The following is a 16,281-nucleotide window of genomic DNA, read 5'->3' on the forward strand; positions in this document are numbered from 1 at the left end:
TTCAGTATTTTCTTGCGCTAGTTTTGATTATGTGCAAATCAACATTTATCTCAAAATAAAAAAAGTTAATTTAATTAAAAATATGGCTTAGTAGTACTTTAGAATGTCTTTATATACAATATAAAACGTTTATTTAACATTTTATATGATCCATAATACAGTTTATATTCATAAGAGATATTTTTTCTTCTAATGAGATGTCAGTGTTGCTTTCCAAAGAGTGACTACTTTTTTTTTCTTTTGGCTGAGAATAGAAGATCTACTTACATGACTGGTGTTTACAGAAGATGTACAGCATATGTTCCATGCTTTTATGCCACATACATTTTGTTGAAACATTGTAAATGACTTAGTGAGAGTATTTAGGAAATACAAGTAATTACATAGGAGTTTTACATCCCACTGTTAAAGATGGTATTGTGCAAGCTGTTTAGATCTTTTGTTGGTAGAATCTAAGACTGAGAAAATGAGTTAATCATTAAATGGGTTCTAGAGCATTCCCGCTTCCCAGTGAAAGCTTGTTATAGCCAGTGGTCTTATGATGGGGGAGTGAAACTGCCAAATAGTCATGTTGGTCTTTTAATGATGTGATCACCCATGTAGTTAAAGACCTTGAGAATTTTGAAATTGTATACAGCTTTGAAGTTTTTAGATTGGGAAGGTACAAGCCATTACATGTTGCTCATGGTATTCTTTTCTCCTTATTTCACATTTTTCTTTGTAGGGTTTCTTTTGATATGGGTTCAAAATGGAGTATTTGGACAGGACTGTCTTGAACAGTACTTAAGAGCAGAGACTTTTTTGGAAGATTTCTCATGAATAAACCCTTGCTCTGTGCCCTGCTGGCTATGTGATCTTGCATGTGTTACTGAATCTATCGGTGTCTCAGTTTCTTATTATTTGAAATGATGGATTAATTGAGTCAATAAATGTAGACTTATAATATGGCCTGGCACAGGAGAAGTACTACTTAAAGTTTCTCTATTATTATTATGTCAACATTAAGAATGTTGTAGAAATTATAGTATATTCTTAGAAAATTATATTTTTAGTGATTAGAAATGGTGTTAGATTAGAATTTTACCAGAGGAAATAGCTTACCATCTTTGACCATCTCAGAATTATGCTAGAATTAATTAATTGATTTTTCTTCAAAGGTTGCCACGCATTACTACTGGTGAAGATACATTAAATGATTCCTGCCTTCAATTACTCTGGATAGGAGCATGAAGATTTTCATAGCAGTAGAGAAGAAGCATATATCAAATTTATTTATAAATATCAAAATTAGAAATTCAAGGCCAGTATTTTACTACCCTTCTTTTAAAACCATCAATGATTTTCTATTATCAAGATAAAACACTCAGGGCCTGGCTGGTGTGGCTCAGTTGGTTGGAGAGTCATCCTGTAACCAAAAGGTTCAATTCCAGGTGGAATTGGTTTAACATGTTCTTGAGATACAGTAATGCCACCAGCACCATTTGAACATATAATACCTACCTTGATATAACAGAAACATACTTTTAAATGACAGAGCAAAAGCAAATTCAGAAGTATCAAGAAAGCACATAAAACAAAAGTGTGGTGGGCTTAGTGATTATTGCAGTAATCTTAGTACAAGATGCTGAACCTGACTCAGTTATTGTTTGCCATTTTGAAGGAAAATTACACAGAACACCGTGACTTATAGGTTGTGGGGATGGAGAAAAGGAGAAAGAACGAAAATCCACTATGGATTTTGAACCTGAAAATGAGGAAACTGTTGTGCCTCTGATAGAAAGGTTGGAAAAGGAAGCAAGTTTAGTTTTGGGGAGGAATTTAACTTAAATCTGTGGGACAACCAATTGGGAATGCCTAGGAGGCAGTTAGAAGAGCGGGACTGGTGAGAGCTCTACTGATGTCCACCCCTACTCAGTGACACGGCACTCAGGCCATGGTCAGTGTCGCTCAGTTGGTTAGAACGTCATCCCATGACCGAAAGGTTGCTGTTTGAGTCCCAGTCAGGGCACATGCCTAGGTTGTGGGTTGGATCCCTCGTCTGGGCACATATAGGAGGCAACCAATTGATGCTTCTTTCTTGCATCAGTGTTTCTCCCTCTCCTTTCTTCTCTCTATGAAATCAGTGATCTGAACCATTCAGGCTTAGGCCTCTCTGTTCACCAACTTTGAGAGTTTAGAATTGTTTTACAAGCACAGGTCCATCTCACCCCTTAATCTCTGTAGTATTCTGATTTACCCTTATTTGTCTCCTGATTCCACAGGCTGGGCACCAATATTTTTGCCATATCTCTTTCTTACCACCGTGACAGCACATTTTTTTCCACTCAAAAACATATTACGTCCTTTAGCCTGTCATTCAAGATACCATATGCCTCAACCTATCTTGTCAGAATGATTTCATTATTTCTTTGATCATTTCTCTATATCCTAGGTACCCAGTGTTTTCTGCATCCACAAGGTAATTAAGATTTTGCTGTTATTTTCCCCTTACCTGGAAAACCTTCTTCTACTACTTCCCAATGTAGAAGCTCTGCCTTTCCTTTAAGAATCTGTATAAGTGGAATCTTCATGACACTTTTCATGATTACTAAATTTCATGTGACTTCCCTTCTTTGGTTATCCAGAGGTGTTTGTATCTTTCTACTGGCACTGAGCTTATTCTTTTATGTTCTGAGTTGTTTTTTTTTTTGTTTTGTTTTAAAAAAAATCCCTTTCCTGGTATCTTCAACACACACACACACACACACACACATACACACTCTATTATAATCTCTTTAATGAAGTTGCATGATACATTACTTACCAATTTGTTAATTTGTACCTCTTTAATAAACATTTATTGAGTGGAATTCATATGGCAATTGACACCTTGAAAATGGAGAGCTGTTAAGGCAAGGGAATTCTTTATGGAAGATAAGCAGACTAAGCACAGCCCGTGGAAAATTCCCCATTTAAAGAGGGAAGAGTAAGGGGAACAGCGGGGGAGGGGGGGTTGTTTGGGAGGGCCTCCCTAGAACCCAGGTCAACTGCAGCATAACTAGTAAACAACTTAATTTCATGTAAATCAGCTATGATTAATCATTGACAGAGTGAGACATTTCTGCTCCTATTTTATAGCTGTACTGGCAAGTGGGTGCCAGAGGAAAAGGGAATTCCCTGGGTAACTAGACTCCAACCTCAAACCTCTTTACTTCCTCTAGATGATTAATTATGTTGCAAGTCTCCTAACAAAGGACCCTTGATTCAGATCTCGGAGCGCTAAGGTATTAATGCTGCGGCACTTGCCCTGAATCCTACTTCAGTTAAATTTTTCTCAAAGTTGGTTCCTATTTCTGGCAGTAACCCTTCAGTTCTGGAACTTTAGTTCCAGCCAAAATAAACTATTGTCTCAGGTCTCTATTTTTCCTGAAGCACCATGGCATTTTTATGGAATGTGGAGACAGTTTTATGTAAAACTTTAATGGTAACAATAAAGGACCCAGATCCCCTTCTCTGGCCTGCTATCCTTCCCTCTATATCCCGGCAGTATTATACAGCGTCCAAACAGAGGGCCATCTTAAACCTTTCAAATGAAATCTGTCATTTCTTTATTGTGTGATGTGATATTCACTTTCCTGTTTTTTTCCTTCATCCACGACAGTATAATATTATTTTTTATGTGTAATTTGTTATATTTTTAAAGAGAATAACAGCAGTCTTCTATATCGTGATTATATGGTTCAAAATTATCTTGTTATTCAATAAAATAGTGCTAATAAAGTCTTTACTTTTAAAATAGCTGTGCTTTATATGTAAATGTTTTATTTATACTGTGATAATTCAAAGAAGCAAATACTACATTAAATCTTTAAGATTTTTTAAGTATAGAAGAGACATACCTTGCCTATTCTTGATATTTTTCCATATGTATTGATTTAATTAAAAAACACATGTCATAGGATGAATTTGAATGTTCTGGGACTATCTCTGGCATCATAGGGTCACCATTTAATATTCAGCATTTTGAGGCCAGGTCTTCCCATTTCAGTAAATTGATAAGGAAATTCTTCTGAGATTATTATGTTTCCATTACTTAAGTTAGTGTTAGGAGCTCTCCAAAACATGGTCAGTAAATTGCGGATTTTAAAAATAAAGGAGAGTTCTGAAGTCATGTCTTTGTAAGAAGATGATGCATACATGGTAATCCTGGAATAAGTGATTGTGTTTCTAAGTTAATTAATTTTTAAAAGCTGTATTGTTTTACTAAATGATTATCTTTTTAAATGAGAAATTATGTTCTAAGAAGTTTAGGAAGATTGCAATAATAAACTTCTTGTGATTTGTTGTTGGCTATTATAAACAAGTGTAAATGTTTAGTCTTGGAGAACTGCCACTAGTGGATAACTGTTCACAACAGTTTTAGTTTTATGTTCCATAAAATTGAGCTTCCTGTCTTTACATTTTAGAACCTAGATTATGGTCCTTGAGATTTTGCTATGTTAATGCATACAAATTGCTAAGGAAAGGAAATAGTGTAATATAAGAAGACAAAGAAATTGAACCATCAAAGTAGACTTTTGCATAAGCAGAATCTTAGTGCTTGTTGAACTTAGCTGTAAAATTTACTAAAACATATCTTTGAGCCCTATGTTGGGAAATGTCTTACCATTTTAATGTGGAAAGCACAGAGGTCACACTGAGATACTATGGCAGGTTCATGGGGCAAACCTGGAGCATTGGTAAAAGTGAGCAATGATGATGTTCTTCCAACATACATTATCTGTATTTTTAAGTCACATAGGTTTGTGGGAGTTGCAAGATAGGTTTTTTTCCCTCAACAGAAACCTCAGTTAATATTTTAAAAATGTAATCACTATCAGAAAAGACCATACTTAAGCTAATAAAACATTTCTCCCTAATGAACAATAAAAATACCTACCTTGAGGATTTTTTCCTAATAGTTGAGTCTTATTTATGAACATTAGATAAAAGATTTAGCTATGGTTTGTTTTACATAATAAATGTATTGGTTTCTTGCTGTGTATGCCCATCTATATAAACACACAGAATTAGTGGATAATATTATATATAAATTGCATTTAGTGCAGCAAATGTACTTATTTTGACATGTGCACCGAACATTCAGTATAATACCTTGAGTATTACAAGCTATCACTAAAGAGAAAACACTTGTTAAAAGCAATTATTATCTTAGAGAGGAAGAGTTAACTCTAAATCATCATTCTTTAATACTCTGGATGTTAATTTTATGTAAGTGTAATTTATTTAAGTGAAAATTTCTGGAGCTGTATGAAAGTTTTTGATTAAGTATAATTATGAATTATAGAGCTTTTATAATAAAAACTTTCTTTTAATAAGACATTGCTTTATAGGTAAGTACATGATAGAGCTCTCTTTGTAATGAACACTTAAAATATAATTAGAAAAACAGTATTTCCAGAAGTCCAGATCTTTAATATCATGTATTTTACTGAGTTTGACATATTTCATCAAACTCAAGTTCAAAACATTTCTGTCTCATAAAACTAGTCTCTTCTTCAGTTGAGAAATAGGATATTCTAGAGTGGAAAGAAGTAAATGTATAGGTATATTAGAAAGATGATATTTGAAAGTCAGTCAGTCTCAGAGTAGCTGCAATTTGGAGAGAAAAAGAATTATATTGTGGAAATTTATTTTCGAAGTGTTGTGGGAACTTTGTCACAAGTAAACCTTTCTATTTATTTATAGGAGTTTATGAAGTGTTTTCATGTGTATTATCTGACTCATCCATATAAGAAATCGCTGAGGCTGACTACAAAGGGATCACAACTATGAGATAGACGGCCAAGGATGAATGGGGATTCTCAAGCTTTTGCTATTTTCATTTCCTTAGCTATCACTAGGAAACCTGGTGTTCTAGTGTAAAAAAATTAACATTTATTGTGTGGCTACTATGCTGTATGGAGCTTAATTACAAACACATTCTTGTTAATGTCCAGTATTTCATAGTAAGTGCCCATCATCGAAGAGTCTCTTTGATGTTGTAATTAAGCGTAAGCTTAAAAACAGGAAAATTTTTCCGTAGTATTTCCACAAGTACGTGCGCATGCAGGTGACACAAAATTCATGTGACACAAAAATACTCACACATACACCTCAGAATACAAAGTTTATATATGTTTCTGTGGTAATTTTCCTTCTATTTACTATTTGTTAAGCGAACTGTTTTGAGAGACTGGGTATTTTTTACTTTACTTACATTATCTAGTACTTAAAATAGCATGGTAGTCAAGAGACTGTGTGAGAAATGCTTCTTTTCTTTGCTGACAATGCTAACACTTCAGGTTCTCTATTATCTTTTTCTTTAAGTTCCTTAAGTAATTCCAATGCAGAAATGTTTTGGGGAAAAATTAATTCCAATCTCTATCTTAAAAATATATTACTATAGTTGTGGGAAATCGGCACTTTTTTCCCCCACTGTATGAGACCACTTCTACACTTTTAGTTCTCAATATTTGCATATTGAAGGGTGGTTGTTCTTGACATATTTTATTCTATGTTTTAGGTTTGATACAATTATTTCATTTAAACAACAAAACACTCAGATGACGCAAATTATTGCTGGATACCCTAATAATCTATGATTAGCAATGGCAGTTTATTATGTATTCCATATGATTAAAAATCCTATTCACTTATTTATAGTAATTCTCTATCTGGAGAATTGACTGTTAGATCAACAAAATGAGAAGGGCTATCAATGAATCATAGATAAATGTTGTCAGTTCTATAAATGAACTTTAGAATACTGATTTACCAACTGTTGTCTAATCATTCAGGTCATTTCCAAACTAACTTGTCATATTCTCTTAGCCTAATCTTTCTTTTTCAGGAGGTTATCACTGTAGAGATTATTATCCATGATTTTATGATAGTTTCTGAATACCAGAATTTACTTTGTGAAATAGTAGGGTGTTACAACTATGTGCTGGGACCCGTTAGTAGGAGATCCAGGGAGCCAATTTTTAAGTTTTCAGTAAGTTTGAGAGCCCATTGATATTACCTTAACTTAGTGACTTAAAATTCACTGTGATGAGAATATTTACATCAGAGAAAGTGGCAAATTATACAAACCAGAGCATTTCTCCCTTCCTACAAATTCATAACAGGGTATAATGTATTCTAAAACATTCATAAAGAGAATTAAAATATTGCATAAGTGATGGAAACTTTTGAAATCCAGAAGTGCTTTATATGTGTACCAAAATTTTGGATTAATTTAACTAAATGCATATATGAACAATTATGACCAAATAAAATATATTAAATGTTTAAAGTATAAACAATTAGGCACACACACACACATATGTGTGCTTTTTATTTTGTCTTTCTGTTCAATTACAACCAGAAAAATAAATGTATGCTTTAATTTTGATTCCACTTTTTAGTAGCAAAGCTATAAAAGAAAATATGAAAGAAATAAAATCATACAGACTTGAAAAACCCATATATTTTTTTAAAGGAAACATAATTAGACCTTGTTGATTGGCCAAAGAAATTATGAGCACAGCTGGGTCTTTTAAAATGTGTATTGGTAAAAAGAACTAGAAAATATAATCACCTCCTTTTTAAAATAAAATTTATTTAAAAATATATGTCAAGATGTATTTCACTAAACGTATGTGTGAAATGACAGTTAATGATCCAAATAAAATTAAAATGCTAGTAAATGTGATTTAGTAAAAATTTTAGTTGTATATATCTTACTCATAATACATTTTAAGTTTAATAATACTATTAATAATAGGTATATATTATTGAATTGGTACTCCATTTCAGATATACACCTTTAAATTCCCTAATTTCCCACTTTACAGCAATCATGTGTGGATTCTGCTGGGGAATCTGAATTTCAAAAGACCACACAGTTAGTAAGTAGCCACAATGCATTTTCAACTTAGGTTGGCTGGCTTCAAAGCTCCTGCTACCTCCCCAAGTCATTCTTCCTGTCAAAATATGTAGAAGATGGAAAGAGTATGTAAAGCTGTAAAAAATATACAACTTTAAATATAACCTCATTCTCTTAATCAAAGCAGGACTTTTCAAACGTATACTATTACGATTTTTCCCACTGATTGAAAATTATTACAAGATAAGTGTTTGTGTCAGAATATTATGTTTTAGGGGTAAATTGTGCACATCTTTTGTACAACACAGGTGTTGACTCACAGATGTTGGTTACAACAAAGCTTTTAATACTTAAACCCCTTTTCCTCCACATTGTGATAGAACACTAAATGCTATTTAATATCTATGCCTCATAACCTTTTGAAACATTTCAAAAGCCATAAGCTGTGACCTATGACACATGAAGAAATTATTAAATTGTGAGTTTTGATGGAATGCCTCAATTTGATGTAAGATTATAACCCATGAATTGTCTGCAAGACCTAGATGCAAGCTTTACTTTCTCATCAACTCCATACCATTCACATGGTACCTTGGTAGAGATTAGAAGTAGGTGTAACGTTATGCTAAGTGAAATAAGCCAGGCAGAGAAAGACAAATACCATATGAATTCACTCATATGTGGGATCCAATAAACAAACTGAACTAACAAGCAAAATAGACACAGACTCATAGATGGAGAGCCAGATGACAAGTAGTGGAGGTGGGGAGATTAAAGGGTGGAGGGATTGAGCAAAAAAGAAAAAGGATTCATGGTCATGGACAGCAGTGCGGTGATTATGGAGGAAGGGGATATAAGAGGACTAAATGGTCATGGGAAAAAATACAGTACAGATTACATTAAGGAAGAAATAGGTGTAGAAGATATTTACAACTTAATGTATCTATTTCTAATGTAATATAATAATGTAAACTAATGGAAAGGTAATGACAACATTTTTTATTTTCAATTATGATTTTTTATTCAATGAAAATTATTTTCTTAATGTAATTATTTTAGCTTAAAATTTGAATTAGCCCTAAAATATTACAAATGCATATGTAAGAATGCATTTAAGTTCTTATGTTTCTCTGTCAAATACATAATTGCATTTCAGATTTTTAAACAAGTATTTTAGAAGCTCCCTCTATAGTTAGTAGTCTTAAGCTTTACACAGAACCTCTCATGCCATCAGTGGGATTAAAGGAAGACCTCATGGGTAGATGGGTAGGGTCTGTTATGTATGCAAATATATATCACCATCTTTCTATACTTGCCCCCTTCCATCAAATGGAGTAATAACAACATTATTCTGGCATTTCTCATTAAGTACTCAAGCAAAAACACAGGTTATTCATCCCCCAAAATTCACATTTTAATAAATAGCTACTATGATGTTATATCCAAAATGACTATTTATAATTAATTGTGAATTTATGTTAAGCGGCTTCCATCTCCAACTTGGTTGTAATAGATACTATCTCACATTAGCCCATTTCATAGCACATTGCGCAATAAACTATTCATGTGTGTATATAACATACCACATTCTCAATATAGAGTATAGGGTGTAGACACTCCAAAGATGGATTATAGCAGAAATTGGTATGCAAATGACACATTATCATTAAGCTTAACAGTCAACTATCATTCATACTTTTTTATATCAGACTAGATTGTCTGAATATATAAACATTCAACATATTTATATCAGACTTATTCTTTATTATTTAGGGAAATTTTTAAATCACACAAGTTTGATTTAAAAATTCATAGATTTTTAAAAAATTCATAGAACATTTATTTATTTATTTATTTATTTAGAAAGCAAATATTATTTAGTCAATGTGAATAGAAGAAATCTATTTGTGGAGAGTATTATATAGTATTCCATAAATAGAAGTTCTAAATTCCTAGACTCCTAATCAGGAAAATCCCTTTACAAAAACAATAACAGATTGAGTTTAATGTACACAAGTTACCCTGAGACTGTGTTTCTTCTTACCAGTACAGCTGCAGTAGAGAGAAATATATCACAGAGTATTTATTGCTACCAGCAGAGGTCAAAGTAAATTAATTAATTGCTGCTGGATGCCTGCATCAGAACCCCAATTTGGTTGGGATTTTTCATTTGTTTTTATTTGATTACTTTTATGTATTATTTATTATTTTAATAATTTGTCTTTTATACTGTGAAATTAAAAGAAAATCAATTTATAAGTCATTTGCCATTAATATTCCAAGATGATTATTTCTAAGGTTAAACAAAATACCTACGTGACTTTCCTCTCAAACCTTCTATGTAAAGCAAGTCATAAGTTAGACAATATTTCCAAGCAAAAATATAAGAACAGTTTTTAATACAGTGGGTTTATAATTGTTGTTTAGTAAATGCTTCTGATCTGATTTTATAACCCATTTAAGAGTGTTAGTAAAAAAATTTTGTATACTCTAACATCCAAATAGAATGTGACTCCTATTTACCTAAATTTATAGATCTGGCCCCAAAAATTTTTTAAAGGAAAAATTTTAAACGAAAGCACACTATCTGACTCCAGTTTATTAGAAGGCCAGGTTTGGTTAAGTTTCATCAAATTTCCCAGTAAAACTTTCAGAGGAAACAAAAATTCATATATTGATCCCACTGGGCCTTGTAAAGTGTCACCTCCACAGTTTCATTGGAAAATCATAATTAAACCTTCAGCTTCATTTGTAGACCAGCCAAAAAAATCCACCCATTTTGAATGTAAAATGTAAGTCTGCTAGTTACTGTGTAAGTTTTAAACTTCCTAGGTTTTAGTTTAAGTTATGTTTTCAGAACAGAATTTCCCTACACGTGAAAAGAAAATCTTTCTAACTCCTAATTCTATAAAATCTATCATTTTCCTTCCTCTTTTTGCAGTTTCAACATATTTTATTATATTTATGTATGCATTACTTTTAAAACATATCACAATAAATTATCAAATGACTTAAAACCTTTAAATAAAAATTCTGAAATAATTTATGCCCCCACCTATCCATATTTATAGTTAAGGAACATTTTTAAATAAACTTTATTGATGTGACATTGCTTGATAAGATTATATAGGTTTCAAGTGTACAATTCTATGATACATCATTTGTATATTGCATTGTGTGTCCGCCACCCAAAGTCAAACCTTCTTTTATCACCATACGTTTGACTCCCTTTAGTCTTTACTACTCTCCACCTCCCTTCCCTCTGGTAACCACCATACTCTTGTCTCTGTCTATGAGTTTCTGTTTATCATATCTATCATTTTCAGTTACCAAAGTTCTTACCACCGTCCTTCCCAAATAATGGCCAGAGCTTACAACTAGTTATTGACTGCTCACAATATGTAGGTACTGGACTAAATGATTTACTTAATTTAATGCTCTTCACTTTAGCTCTGTTAAAAATAAGGAAAAAGTAATTAATGCTTAATAAATAGGTGAGTAGCAGAGATTATGCTCTGAATATCTGTGCATCTTGGGCAATAAAGACTGCGTAGTTTAGCTGTCATAGTGATATTTAGTATCACAATTAAATGGGGCTGTTTCTCAAATTCTTGTTTTTGTGAAGAGGGCATGCAATGGGTCAGGGTATTTGGGGAGTTCAGAAAATGTATGTTTGCCTATTTCTATCACCAAATGACACTTGAGGCCTAGACATCCTGCATGACGCTATGTGGACTATGGCAAGCACTGTAAGTCGCTCTGAGTCTTGTTTTTCTCATCCATAAATAGAGCAGGTAGAAATAAATGGTTTGGAAAAAACTGTTCAAGTTATAAAACCCATGCCTCTGAAATCATTATTTAATAAAATAATTCATCATAGCTCTTATGTGCTTTGATATATTGTAGAAATATAATTAACATTGACAGAAACACTTCTTGAGCCATTTTAATCTGCAGACAATCTAGTCATTGGCTTGGAGGAAATAGGGGTTGGCTGTAGTAAAATGGTGGAGTTATTTACACGTGGTAAGTTCATACCAACTTCTGTATCAAGCTGGTCATTCCTACGGAGAGTTGTGTAAGTTGGAGTTATTGATGTCTTGTCTCCAAAATTATAAGTATTCAGTGGCTCTCAGCTGGGAGTAATTTTGTCCCTTAAGGGATATTGGCAATGTCTGGAGACATTTTTGAGTGTCACTACTGGGTTAGAGTTGCCAGATGAACCAATATAAACATATATGATAGTTAAATTTTGAATTTCTGATCAAAGATCAATATTTAAAATATAGGTATGGCCCATGAAAGATTTGGTATATACTTACACTAAAATATTATTCATTGTTTATCTGGATATTAAATTGAACTTGGAATTTTGTATAGCGTCTGGCAACACTAAAGTGGGGTAGGGGTCGCTTCAGGCATCTCTCAGGGGTGTCCAACCTTTTGGTGTCTCTGAGCCACACTGCAAGAAGAAGAGTTGTCTTGGGCCACACATTAAATACACAGACACTAATGTAAGCTGATGAACAAAGAAAAGATTTTAAGTACATTTACGATTCTGTGTTGGGCCGCACTCATAGCTGTCCTGGGCCGCATGCGGCCCACAGGCTATGGATTGGACACCCCTGATAGAGAGTAAACGCCAGGAAAGCTATTAAACCCCCTGCAATGTCCAAGACAGCTGTCACCACCCATTTATCTTGAGTATGTTCATATTTCATTCAACATAAATGCATCATCAGTTATCTAGTCCAAAATGTCAATATTGCTGAGGGTGGGAATTATGATCTATGTGCAATCTGTTTTTTCACTTGGCATAACTTTGAATCTCTTGGGTTTTAAACTTTCTAATGGTGCCATTGATTTGGTACTTTTCTATTTGAATATTTAGAGCTATCATTACAGATATAAAATGTAATATTGCTTGTTCCCACATGCCACTACTTATATGAAAGGTGTGTAAAAGTGCTTTGAAATGTTAATATAAAGCAATATTGTCTTATGCTTTCTTCTTTTTTTTTAAGTTGAAGTTTGTTTAAATTCTTAGAACAAGACCCCATAAGGTTATCACTGCACTCATAATCCAATAGCAGAGAATGAAAATCAAGGATCCAGCAGAAATTCAGTACTAAGTGCTTAGCATTGGGGATATGAAAATGAATAAGGCAAATTTCTTAGTATTAAACTACCTAGAGTCTAGAATCCAGAGAAGCAAAGCAGGGATGAAGATAAATGACAAGCACAATAATTTATGTTGTACTGCTATAAAAATATACTAAAGTCACTATGGTGACTTGCCAAAAAACGCTCAGAACCATGGCAGAAATGCAAGCTCTCATACTCTTAGGAGACATGTACTTGTCTTCCAGAATATAAAGGAAAACTTTGTGGAAGCTGTCCTGTTACATGTCCAAGAGATTTACCAAGCTGCTGGCAGAATTGGCCCTGAATTTTGTGGTGCCCCACTCACTGCAAAAGCTGTATACTGTTGTCTGATGTCATAAGAGGTCTCAGTCTTTTTTTTGCCCTGTTGACAGCTGTAAATTAGAAATGTCACAATTCTTCTAGCAACTGCCAAGTTAGTTACCTGTTAGTCCTAATTTCTGAAAAAAGTTTATTTTCCTCCTCATCCTCTCAAGGATACACTCATACCTTAGAATGCCAAACCATTTACTGACTTAAGAACTGAACAGGAGACGAATGGAGGTGTGCATGTGGAGGTTTGCATCTTTTCATGTACTTGTCCATGGCTTCTGCATGGATTAAAATGTAAATGTGAATGCCAATATTGTATTTATTCACCTTCAATTACTGAATAAATGAGAACAGTGGTTCGCATCAAATGCATATTTTAGTGGAAGAAATAAAGGATCCATATAGTGGCAGAATGAGGTAAGCATTGTAAGAAAGGAACAAAGATCGTTTGATGGAATCTCTGATGAGGGGTGTACTCTTTCAGCTAATCTGATCGGAAAGATGTGATGGAATGCTATATGTCAAAAACTATTCTCTGGGTGTTCCTAGTCCCATCGGTTGTGCAAATTGTGATCCTTGTGAAGTTCTTTGCTTCAGGCACAACCCAAGCATTACATGTGCTTTGTTTTTTTGGATGGACGGCTGTGATATTTTTGTAGTTTATATTTTCTCTCTGGGACATAGTGAGAGGCATGAAGTCAATTCTGAGCATTTGTAAACCAATTTCTAAGCCTAGAGTGTTGCAAGATTGAAGAAGTTTATGTCTACACCGAAGACATGTACTGTATTTTTTTTTTGTGGTAAATACTTGAACTTGGTAGTTAAAACTAAATCTATGCTAAATTTTATTCAAAGAAGTGGCATTGCATTTCCATTTGGTGTGTCTGGACTCTAAATTTTTAACAAAAATACTGTTTTTATTAAATGTATTTGGTGTTGTACAACATTAATGATGATACAAATTTCTACATAATTTGTTAGTTCTTTGTATATTGCACTCTGTATCTATGTCATAAAAGAAGAACCATTAGGTTAGCTTCTTCTTAGATCTGAAAGAACCACGTAGTAAATAAATAATTTTTAAAAAGGCAAGGTAATGAAATTAAAACAAAATCAACTTTTAAAGTCTCATTATTTAAAAACAAGGGGCCTCCACTGAGAAGAAGCTGTAAGGCAAAACTACATTCTTATATTGATGGGCACAAAAATGTAGGGGATTAAAATTAACTATTGATAGATACCTATATTAAATTGGCTAAAATTTTATAACTACAGTCATCTCAGATTTAGAGAAAAAGAGAAAAACTTTGGTATGTTTTCCAATTGATCCCAGGAGCACAAAGCAATGCTAGGACAAGATCACTACTTACTCTGAGGAAATACCTACATCTAAGGTGTGGATGAGATGACTTTAGGGGCTCAAATATTTTATTTGTATGTAAATTCTGAGGTATATGTTTTTAAATTATCCATATCCGTATTAACACTAAGTTATTAAATGGTACTGATGTTTCCCTTCATATCATTACTCTGTATAGCATAATTGTGTAATAAGTCACCAGTTCTAATATTTGCTCATAACTAGCTGTTGCTAAATACTGACCCAATCATGTATACTAAATTTGATTAATGTCACTTTAATAATTAATTGCACAAAAATAATTCAAATGTTTTGGGAAAAAGTTAATTCTATAAACTAAAATTTACTCTTACATAATAGTAACTATTCTATGCTATACCTTTTTTAGCTATAAACAATTCATATTTTAATATAGACCATCAAGTAGGAACTTCAATGTTTTTAACAGAAATAAATAGAATATCCTATATAGAACATATGCTCCAAACATACAATTGGCTACACAAATATAACAAAAATGAATATATCTTTTATTTTACTGAATTGGGATTTATCTGAGTTATTTCATCCCTGAGAGCATAGTCTACATCCCATGACAGTCAAGGAGGCAGTGAACAGGGAGGCTGGATGGTGAAGAGGACATCTGCCAATTTGACTGCCACTGGCCCAGCCTGTAGAATGATTTTTGCATGCTGAATACAAAAAGGGAAATTCCTTTTTATATCTTTGAAATTTGGGTTTGCTTTATTAAAGAGACTATTCTCATAGTTGTATTTTTTTCATATCAAAAACACAAGAACTAGTGGATGTTTTCAGTGCTAATTTCTATTCTAGATTTAGCAGAGTGGTTTTCAATCCTATTTTTTTTCTCCTTACACACCTCAGTGTATAATAGACTCATTCATCAGTAATAGTAGCTCACTGTGGCAGTGGTTCTGAAATCTGGAGAGTGGATCTGTCTGAGAGGATTTAAGAACTCCTTGGGAAAGTTGTTTACTCTGAAAAAAAAAATCTGGAGAGGCTGAAATGCCCACTCATTAAGAGTCTGGGGTAAGCAAGTTAGATAAATTTCCCGAAAGGAAGGCAATTTCCCCCTCTTAAATGTGAAAATTACTAGCATCAGTAAGATTATTCTATAAATTTCCCTTCTTCCATTCACAATCCCTACACCTATGTAAAAATAGCTTCTTTTTTATTGAATTTATTGGGGTGATATTCATTAATAAAATGAAATATGTATCAGGCATACAATTCTACAGCCCAGCATCTGTATGTTGTACTGTGTGTTCACCACCCCAAGTCAAGTCCCCTTCTGTCACCATTTATTCCCCTTTATCCTCTTCTCCCTCCCCACCGGCTTCCCAGTGGCAGTCACCATCGTTAGCTTCTATACCTACTATCCGTTCAGCTTTGTTAATATGAACTGAATATCTATCATTTTGAATAGCTTACAAAACGTTCATGTAAGAAGTTATAAAGGACTAGAGTAGACCGTGGCTTAGTTTTCATTCTTTCTTTGGGAATATGAAAAAGTATGCATTTTAGTCTAAGCTATAGA

General features: G+C 33.3%; 1 protein-coding gene across 2 annotated transcripts in view; it reads left to right on the forward strand.

The window, feature by feature from the left end:
• Positions 1-16,281, forward strand: part of MEOX2 (mesenchyme homeobox 2) — a 65,759-nt gene that overhangs the window by 26,284 nt on the left and 23,194 nt on the right. The gene's annotated exons all lie outside the window — the stretch shown is intronic.

The sequence above is a fragment of the Pteronotus mesoamericanus genome, unplaced genomic scaffold (genome assembly GCF_021234165.1).
Source record: "Pteronotus mesoamericanus isolate MK-2021 breed Mesoamerican mustached bat unplaced genomic scaffold, CSHL_Meso_final scaffold_85, whole genome shotgun sequence".
Lineage (NCBI taxonomy): Eukaryota > Metazoa > Chordata > Mammalia > Chiroptera > Mormoopidae > Pteronotus > Pteronotus mesoamericanus.